Here is a 9,381-nt window from a genome sequence, read left to right as displayed (position 1 = left end):
AGTGTTAGGACTGCGTTACATTGAAGGACAACAGGAGATGTCCATGAGTTGGAGAATTGCTTGGTGTGGAAAAACTCCTCCCTGCTTACCAAGTCTCGCCACCTGGAGAGAGATCCTTGAGAGGAGGAGAAAGCAGCCGGTGTCTCCGCACTGACCTCTGCGTTGCCAGTCTCAATGTCTGCACCCACAGACCTCATCCGTGTGCCCCTCCATCAGCTCGGGCTCTGATGCACTCTGCAATTACTCTCAACCCTGCTCAGAATCTTCCTGAAAGCCTGGCATTGCTTTCCCCGGCTCAGAATTCCACTTCAGCACCTCCCCCCTTCCTCAAACTGAGATGCCATTCTTTTATTTGAATTCTGAACATACAAACTTTCTTAGTGCCAAGTCTAAGGTTTTCTCTTATGTTATGAACATACGAATCTGAGGTTTTCTCTTATGATATAATTATTTTTGGAACTGGTCTCCTCTTTCTTTAGCTCACAAATCCCTTAGGGGTCAGAGCAGTTCATTCTTGGTGTTCCATGGAATGCCAAGTCTATCATCTAATACACCCTTATATTGTTGCTTTTTATTGCGTGCCTAATTGATGTAATTGAGGCCGGCCCCTGGCTGGTGCTTCATCAGGATTATCTCATACAACGCCTTCGGAGGCGAGATCTGCTCAAGGTCATCCAGGGGATAGCCAAAACCAGGCTAGGATTGGAACCCAGCATCCTGACCCCGGACCCCGGCTCTGAACCTCTAGCTACACCAAATCCTGATGGTGGTTAAACCACATTCATGGTTCAAGACATGAGGTTTAGAAGTGAGTGTGTGAATTTGGGTGTGTGTCATGAGAGGAGCCGTTAGGGAATATTCCAGCACAACGCTGAAGTGTAGCTGTGTTGTTGGTGGCTAATCCCTCTCTCTCCAAGCGCTGGCTCTCTGGGGATGCACCAGCAGCACCTGCCCGTTTCTGTCAAACTCTGCGCCTGTGTCTCCACATGACATTCCCCGCAGGCAAACCCTCTCTGCCGATCGGTCACGTTGGAGCCGGCCAGCCTCAGGTTTCATAGAGACATTTTCTAGCTGCAGCTGTTTGCAAACCTCTGACTCATCTTGGCACCTGGATGGACTCCAGGCTGAGCAGCTTGGTAATGATGAAACCTTGAGAAACTGTATTGGAAAAACGAGCTAGCTCGCTGTATAGGGAAAGGGGGCGGGAGCAGGGTTAGTTGTGCTGCGTTAAACAGTAGGTTTCAGGTGGAATAAAAAACCCTAAATGGAAATGGTATAAGTGCAAGGCTGAGGAGACAAAATCCAAGACACTGTCGCAGTGATAGCACCTAACATAGGAGGCTATTTGATATAATCACATCCAATGGAGGATGCTAGACACAGGTATCAGACAAGGGCAGCTCCAGACGAAGGCAGGGAGGGCAGGGAGGGCAGGGAGCTGTGTTGTCAACCAGACAAAGGGTTAATAGCCAGATACCCAACAAACTCTTACACACTGAGAAGAAAACGACTTGAGGGCCACTTTTCTCCTCACGTCTGGACTGAACAGAAAACAGGCACTCACAGGCGGAAGGAACGGACTACAGAGACACGCGAAGGTCTGGACTGAACAGACAACAGGCACTCACAGGCGGAAGGAACAGACTACAGAGACACGCGAAGCCACCAGTAATCAGAAAAGGCAAATTCAAGGAAGGCGTCTGATTCTATCCCAGAAGCAAACATGAGCAAGAAGATGCGGTGGGAGTCACGGGGAAGTTAACGGGCACACTCGGAAGCCTAGCATGAAAGGAACGGTGCATGTACCCCACCACCCAGCCCTCTTCAGCACGCGAAGCCTGCAGGCCACCTGGGTACACAGGGAGACCTAGAGATATTGTGAGTGTTCCACAAGGCTTTAAGTTGGTACCAGGGTTGTTTTTTTTTTTTTTTTTTTTTAACTTCAGTTCTCACTCTCCCACGATCAGACCACATCTTACGGCTTTCCAGCACCTGTCCTTGGAGTTGGGCTTGAGGACATCTAATCCCACCTTACTGTTTGTTTCCCAGCCAAGTGGAACTAGAGCTCTTTGCTTTACCACAGAATGCCTACCCCTCGGCAACACAGAAGCCTCTTCAGCTTCCATGAAGACTCTGGGATGAACTTTGTGGAAACAGCTTTGAGAGAGAGGAAACTCTGTTGTCTCCAGTCTTCACTCCTAATGTGCATCATACTCTCGACTCTTAGGATCGATAATGTTCCAGAGACAGGGTGCCAATCCACAAAGCCGTTAAGGAATTTAGTGAGCTGGCTGGTGCATATTGCCATTTCTAGAATGCAGTTACACACGCTTCAGCTAAGTAGTTGATAGTGAAAGACAATGAGTAAAAATCTCACCTCTCCCTAGTTCAACAACTTAATATTATCCTCTCCGGTTATGTATATCTGCTTCATCTGGATGCGGGGAATACTGTATATACGATGGTGTGCTGCTTGCGCCTCCGTTTGGATTTTGGAGGCCAGGATTACACTTGCTCTTAGCCCAAAGGCTGTAGAGTGACAAGGAGTTTATGTTTAGATATGCCGTCCCAGCTCCTTCATGACTAGCCTGAGAAGCTGCCAACTTTGAGCCCAGCATGTCGCTCAAGAGGGCACATTAGCCCCCCTAAGCCCACGGAGCCGGTGTGCTCAGAGCATTGCAGCAGGCAGGCCTCTGAATTGAGCTTCAACAAGTCCAGGAAGAGTATTAGAGTATTCAACTGGGCACTCGGTGTTCTGCAGCTGAGCCACAGACTTGGTGTCTCAAAAGTGTTCTCTTGGCTTCTTGCTGGGCAGGAGTTAAACACAGGAGGCTGATCCGGAGACAGGTGGTTGCCATGTGACGGGTGCCCCTCATTAACCGGCCAGGGGTTATCTGATCCACTGAGCCTGGGCGTCAGCTAACCTTCAGTACGTGTGAGGGATGTGCCAGGGTGTGTCTGTTCTCAGCCCGTGTAACATTTCCCTAATCCTCGCCACATCGCTGAAGATGGAACTGTTATTACTGAGATTATTCCTGCTGGAGATGACATGACCAGAGCAGACAGGATAACAAATTGGTCTCTGATCATTCAGCTGGTAAGTGCCAGAGTTCAGTTAGAACCCAGGGTCCCTGATGCAAAATCCCACATCTAATCGCCTGATCACCTGGCTTCTCTCAGGCTCCCGCGAGAGTTCTATATAGGATTGGGTTTGAGCAGAGATTGAAGACACAGTTGTACAGTGTGTATTCGTATGATTATGATGCCTTCCACAGCCTATTTCTCTCTCCTCCTGGGATATTCTCTAAGTCCAACTAACTGTCTGAAGAGCCAACACAGTGTGTGATGTTAGCAACTGCACATTACAGCCCAGTTCCAGGGCGGTGCTGAAAAATCAAGACAGACATTTTCTAAAATTCTAAGCATTTTATCCTTCTATGATTTGGAAGCTCCCAATAAGACTTATTTTTAACTGAGGGTCTGTTGTGAGGTTTTTAAGAGGGTAGAAACACCATCAGGCTGGAATTTGGAGGCAAGACATTTGAGAGTTAAACGAAGCCAAAAAACTGGGGTCCTAACCCAATAGTTCCATGACTTCATTAGAAAATGGGCCTGGTGGCCCAGCGTGGTGGTGCATGACTTTAACCCTAGCACTGGGGAGGCAGAGGCAGGCAGATCTCTGTGAGTTCAAGACCAGCCTGATCTACAAAATGAGTTCTAGGACAGTTAGGGCTGTTACACAGAGAAACTCAGTCTCAAAAAACCAAACAGAAAAAAAGAAAGAAAGAAAAAGAAAGAAAGAAAGAAAGAGAAAGAAAGAAAGAAAGAAAGAAAGAAAGAAAGAAAGAAAGAAAGAAAGAAAGAAAGAAAGAAAGAAAGAAAGAAAGAAAAGTCTGAGCTATGCCATCTTGGGATTCTGCAGAGTTCTCACTATCAAGAAGGATTTCATGAGATGTGGCCATAGGGATCTTGAACTTCCCAGCCTTCAGACCATGAGCTTGAGGCAATACATTGAGATAATATATGTGTACACACACACACACACACACACACACACACACAGATATATATATATATATATATATCTTACATTCTAAAAGACTGGAACTTTTGCTGGGCCTCACAACCTGAGTTAATAACATACTTTGAGGTCACTTAGGTCTTAAGGCTACTAGCCGGATGGCGGTGGCGCAAGCCTTTAATCCCAGCCCTAAGGAGGCAGAGGCAGGTGGATCTCTGTGAGTTTGAGGCCAGCCTGGGCTACCAAGTGAGTTCCAGGAAAGGTGCAAAGCTACACAGAGAAACCCTGTCTCGAAATACCAAAAAAAAAAAAAAAAAAAAAAAAAAAAAGACTTAAGGCTGCTACCTTACCGTGTACTCAGCCTGTTTGTTTAACCTGCCTTTAATAGAACAATGTAACAGCCAACCTTACTTGCCTTGGATTTCCCACAGAATCAACTTTTACTACCAAAGCTAATGCATAGATCAGTCTTACATATTCTTCCATGCCCTCACCCAGAGTAATGCATGTGTGTTTGCATGTGTATCGTGTGCTGAAAACAGCAAAAATAGAAGTCGAAAGCAATCTTACAAAATTGAGTATCCACCATAAATCTTGAAGAGAACATTCATATATGGCTTGATGAACAATGATGTCTGTAGTACTATTATCTGGGCCAGTTGGGGTCCATTGGAATCAGTTACTTAATCTCTTGTAGAACTCTGTTAAAGATATCTATAGTCCCTCATTCCTTCCCCGCGGAGATGGTTTCCATGCTGTTCAATAAATACAGAAGAAAGTCTTCTGTTACAGACAGATACACACAGTCACACACAGACTCAGACCGACCCTGGGACAGAGTCACACGAAAGAGTCAGTCTCAGGCAACCAAGAGGATGGAAGACAGGAAGCATAAATTAGAGAACTCAAGTCTGGGCTCGACCGTGATTAGATGGCACCGAGGGGGAGTGCTTTCTTTCCTTAAGGCAGCATCCATGCGTTGTTGGTGGTTCAGAGCGTATTATTAATGCGTTCAAACTGACCGGACTTGGGTGCTTTGTGTGAGGACTATGCGATCGTCTTTAATCCACTCATGAGCTGAATAAACTATTTCTAGAAATTTCCCCAGCTGTGCTGTTCGGTGATGGCAGCAGCATTCAGGCATGACAGACCCTGTTGGCCACTCCATCTGAAATGAGAAATGGCCTGTGGGTCAGGAATTGCCAGTGGTTTAGTACAGTAGCTGGAGACGTGGCAGGACCGAGAAGGCAAGGCTAGTGACGGGTATCTGAGAGAAAGGGGAGAGGCACGCGGGGACTCTTTTAGACCGGATCTAGAAGGTGGGGGACTCATTCTTTGTGACACCACCAAAAGGCTCCAGTCTACAGGAAGGATTCAATAGCCAGTGAAAAGTTGACCCAATGGCTCAGCAGGAGCATGTACTGCTGCTCTTGGAGAAGACATGTGTTCAGTTCCCAGCACCCACATTAGTCCAGCTCCAAGGGAGCCCTCTCTTGGCCTTTGAAGACACCAGTACTCATATATATATATGCATATACATATATATTCTATATCTCAGCCACTTTTATCTACAGACATCCCAATATTGCCCAGTGACTCGCGAACAGACTATATACACCCTCAGCAACTTGGATTTCCCCTCATCACAGCCCATTGGGCGGCTGCTTCTGTTGACTGCTCAGCTGTGTGCTGGCGAGTTTTGTGTCAACATGCCACAGGCTAGAGCCATCTGGTTGGGAAGAGGGAACCTCAGCTGAGGAAAAGCACCCGCCATCTTGGCCTGTGGGCCAGCCTGTGGTGCATTTTCTTGATTGCTGGTTGATGTGTGTGGGAGGTGTCATCCCTTGGCTGTGGTCCTGGTCACTAAAAGAAAGCAGGCTGAGCAAGCCGTGGGGAGTGAGCAACAGTCCTGCACGGCCTCTGCTTCAGCGCCTGCCTCCAGGTTCCTGCCTCCAGGTTCCTGCCCTGCTTGAGTTCCTGCCCTGACTTCCCTCCATGAGGGAGTGCAACCTGAGAGTTACTAACTGAAATGAGCCCTTTCTCCTGAAGCTGCTCTGATCAGGGTGCTTTATCACAGCAACTGAAACCCTAAGACAGTTGAAACCAGCCATGGGACCCTGAAATGGACTAGAGCTGACTGCAGCAAAGCCAGGCACAAGTCACCCCTGGGAAGACGTGGATCCTCTCCAGAGCGGCCCAGCCAGCTCCGCCTGCAGCCCATCACCTACAGGCCAGAATCTGACGACCGAATGCCAAAACCCTGCCCTCCAAGGTAGGACAGGATGCATCCTCCACTGGCTTTCAGCAGACCCACTTTCCTTCGGGGCCACCCGTGGGCTTCCACACATGTGAGGCTATTTGATGAGTGGGTCTAGGAAATGTGCCCCTTGTACAGTGGGGGGAAGAAGAGCAGAAGGGACCATAATGGCTGTGATTGAAGTAGTCTTCAGGAGGAAGCAATGAGTTATCTTTTGTTCAGAGTTTTTCTGGGTTTAGATTTGTTGACCTTGCTTAACAGACATCTACCCACACGAACATTTATAGACTTACTGAGTGCTTATTCACCACCAGGGTTTCCCACTCAACACCGGCTCTCAGGAAGAAACTAATTTGATCTACTGTCGTCGTCGTCGTCGTCATCATCACCACCAATCATCATCAACATCATCATTTGGCAATTTGGAACAGAACAAGGTCTCAACCAACCCTCAGACCACATTAGCCTAAAATTCCTGGCATTTCTTCGGCCTCAGCTCCAGAGTTCTGGATACAGGCAGGGATGATTTTTATAGGAAATGAGGAAGCAATACTGACATGATGATGCACATAGACGCTGTAGTTCCGACTCCAAATGCCACCTGAGAGACAATGTTTTCGAAGTGCCTGCCTGTGTGTTCTGCACCCTCCTGTGTAAACATAACTGGAAAGAGTCAGGCAATTTTTGTCCTTACTGAACACCGACGGACTGTTTGTCCTTCCCACTACTTCCTACACAGCACAGTGTAACCACGATTTCTTCCTTCGCGTTGTGGTGATGATTTCAGGTGCAGGGCGGGACAGGGCAGGTCATATGCAGGCCCTTTGTCATTTCATGTAAGGGACTTGAGAGCATCAGCAGACTTCAGAGAAGCCTGGAGCCAGTGCCACACAGACACTGAGCAATGGCTGCCCACCCTGAACCAACACCTGCTCTTTGTCCCACGCTCTGGATATGCAGGTCTGAGTGAGTGCAAGGGATGGCATCAGGAGTACCACCTCCGTAATGGCCACTGGAAGAACTGTTCCTCCGCCCCGGACTGAGCTGTGGATATGAAAGCTTGAGAAAAGTCACACACACACACCAGCAGAAAACAGCAATATTTGGATTGACTTGGCAGCAGGCAGTACCACCTGGTCAGTATGGCCTCCTCATACTTGGTGAAGAACTGGAAAGACACTCTGGTGTCAGAGTGAGATGTCACTAAAGAGGAAAAGGATTGACAAGAGAGTCCTGGAAATCAGAGGGTCCCTTGGACTTCTACTGTGTCTAGTAATAAAAACCCCAGTGTGAGGACCATGGAGGCTCAGACCCTCTGTGGATAAAAGTTTGGGCCATTCTACTGAGCAAGTGATCCCATCAGCCAAATGGCTGGCTGAAAGGAGCAAGCATGGGGAACGGGAAACGGATGAGGAAAGTTGTATAAAAAGCACACCTCCTAACCAGTTGCAGAAATGAATACCGTTGCACTGATACGCATTTTCTTTCCTGGCATGTCATGTATACACGTTTTTCAAAAACTTTTCTCTTGTCTCTTTCTCGACTAAAGGTGTGTTGCCAGCAACCATATTTAAAATGTGATTCTGTGTAAGACTCTTCAGATTCGACATGCTTGCTGTGTAGGCCTGAGGACCCACATTTGATTCCTATGTAGAAATCCATGGTGGCGTGGCTTGTGGCCCCAGTGCTGGAGGAGGAACAGGCGGGTCTCAGAGCTCACTGGCCAGCCAGCCTAGCTGAATTGATGAGCTCAGGTCCAAGAGAGAGACCCTCCCTCAGAAAACAAGATGGACGGCTTATGAGGAACACCTCTGACCTCCATATGCACCTTCCACACATGCATGCATGACCATAAGCATGTACACAAAAATAATAGTTGTTTTAGTTTCTAAATCTCTTTATTTCAATTTCAATTTTTATTTTATACTTGTACAGCTGTTATGCCTGCATGCATGTCTGTGTACCACGCACATGCCTGGTGCCCACAGACACCAGAAGAGAGTGTCAGATTCACTGAAACTGGAGTTACAGATGGTTATGAGCTGCCATGCAGGTGCTGGGAATCGAACCCTGGTCCTCCGGAAGAATAGCCAATGCTCTTAACCACTGTTCTAGCTCTCCAACACCCCCCCACCCCCACCCCCGCAATAATTTTTTAAAAGTTATAAAATGCAGAGGCTGGAGAGATGGTTCAAGGTTTCAGAACACTTGCTGCTCTTGTGGAGTACCTAAATTTGGTTCCTATCGCCCACATAACACAACACACAGCTGCCTGTAACTCCAGTTCCAGAGGATCCAACACACTCCCCTGACCTCTGTGGATACTCATGTGTATGTTTACATACACATACACAATTTTTTGAAGCTTTAAAAAGTAATAAAACACATTAGCTTGATTTTCCTTCAAGATTTTTGACCTATGACCTTCCACTGCAAATAACACATTTATTAGCAAGACTAATATGCCTAAGAGAGAGAAAACATCCCAGTTAGCTTAACTCAAAATGCAAAAAAATAAATATGTAAAGAAAGAGTTATTCATTCAAAGTCATAAAAATGAAAAGAGTGATTTTTACCTTTAGTCATGATTTTATTTTTACAAAAATTATTATACTTATGTAATTTTCATAACACAAAACTGTGAGAAGACAATACATGAATATTGATCCCATAGTTGGTAACACACAAAATGCTATGTTGGTGGACAACTGTAACCCTAGCCCCTGAGAGACTGAGGGATTGGAGGTGGGGATGACTAATTAGAGGTCAGCCTGGGCTACATAGCAAGACTCTGCCTGAAGAAGGCCTAACCTGAAAAACAAACAAGCAAGCAAACAAGCAAACCAAACATTGATTAAGGGGGACTAGAGAGATGGATCAGGCAGGGGTTGAGAGTACTCGCTGCTCTTCCAGAGGACCAAGGTTCAATTCCCAGCACCCACATGGTAGCTCACAACCATCTCTAACTCCAGTTCCAGAGGACTCAACACTCCTGGCCTCTGAGGTCCCCTACACTCATGTGTACACATCTACATGCAGACATCCACAACTATACATAAATAAAAATAATACGAAAATTGATGGAAGTATTAGAAAGCCATTT

Source organism: Peromyscus leucopus, chromosome 10, assembly GCF_004664715.2.
Source record: "Peromyscus leucopus breed LL Stock chromosome 10, UCI_PerLeu_2.1, whole genome shotgun sequence".
NCBI lineage: Eukaryota > Metazoa > Chordata > Mammalia > Rodentia > Cricetidae > Peromyscus > Peromyscus leucopus.
The sequence above is the reverse complement of the archived record's forward strand: the minus strand, read 5'-3'. Positions refer to the sequence as shown.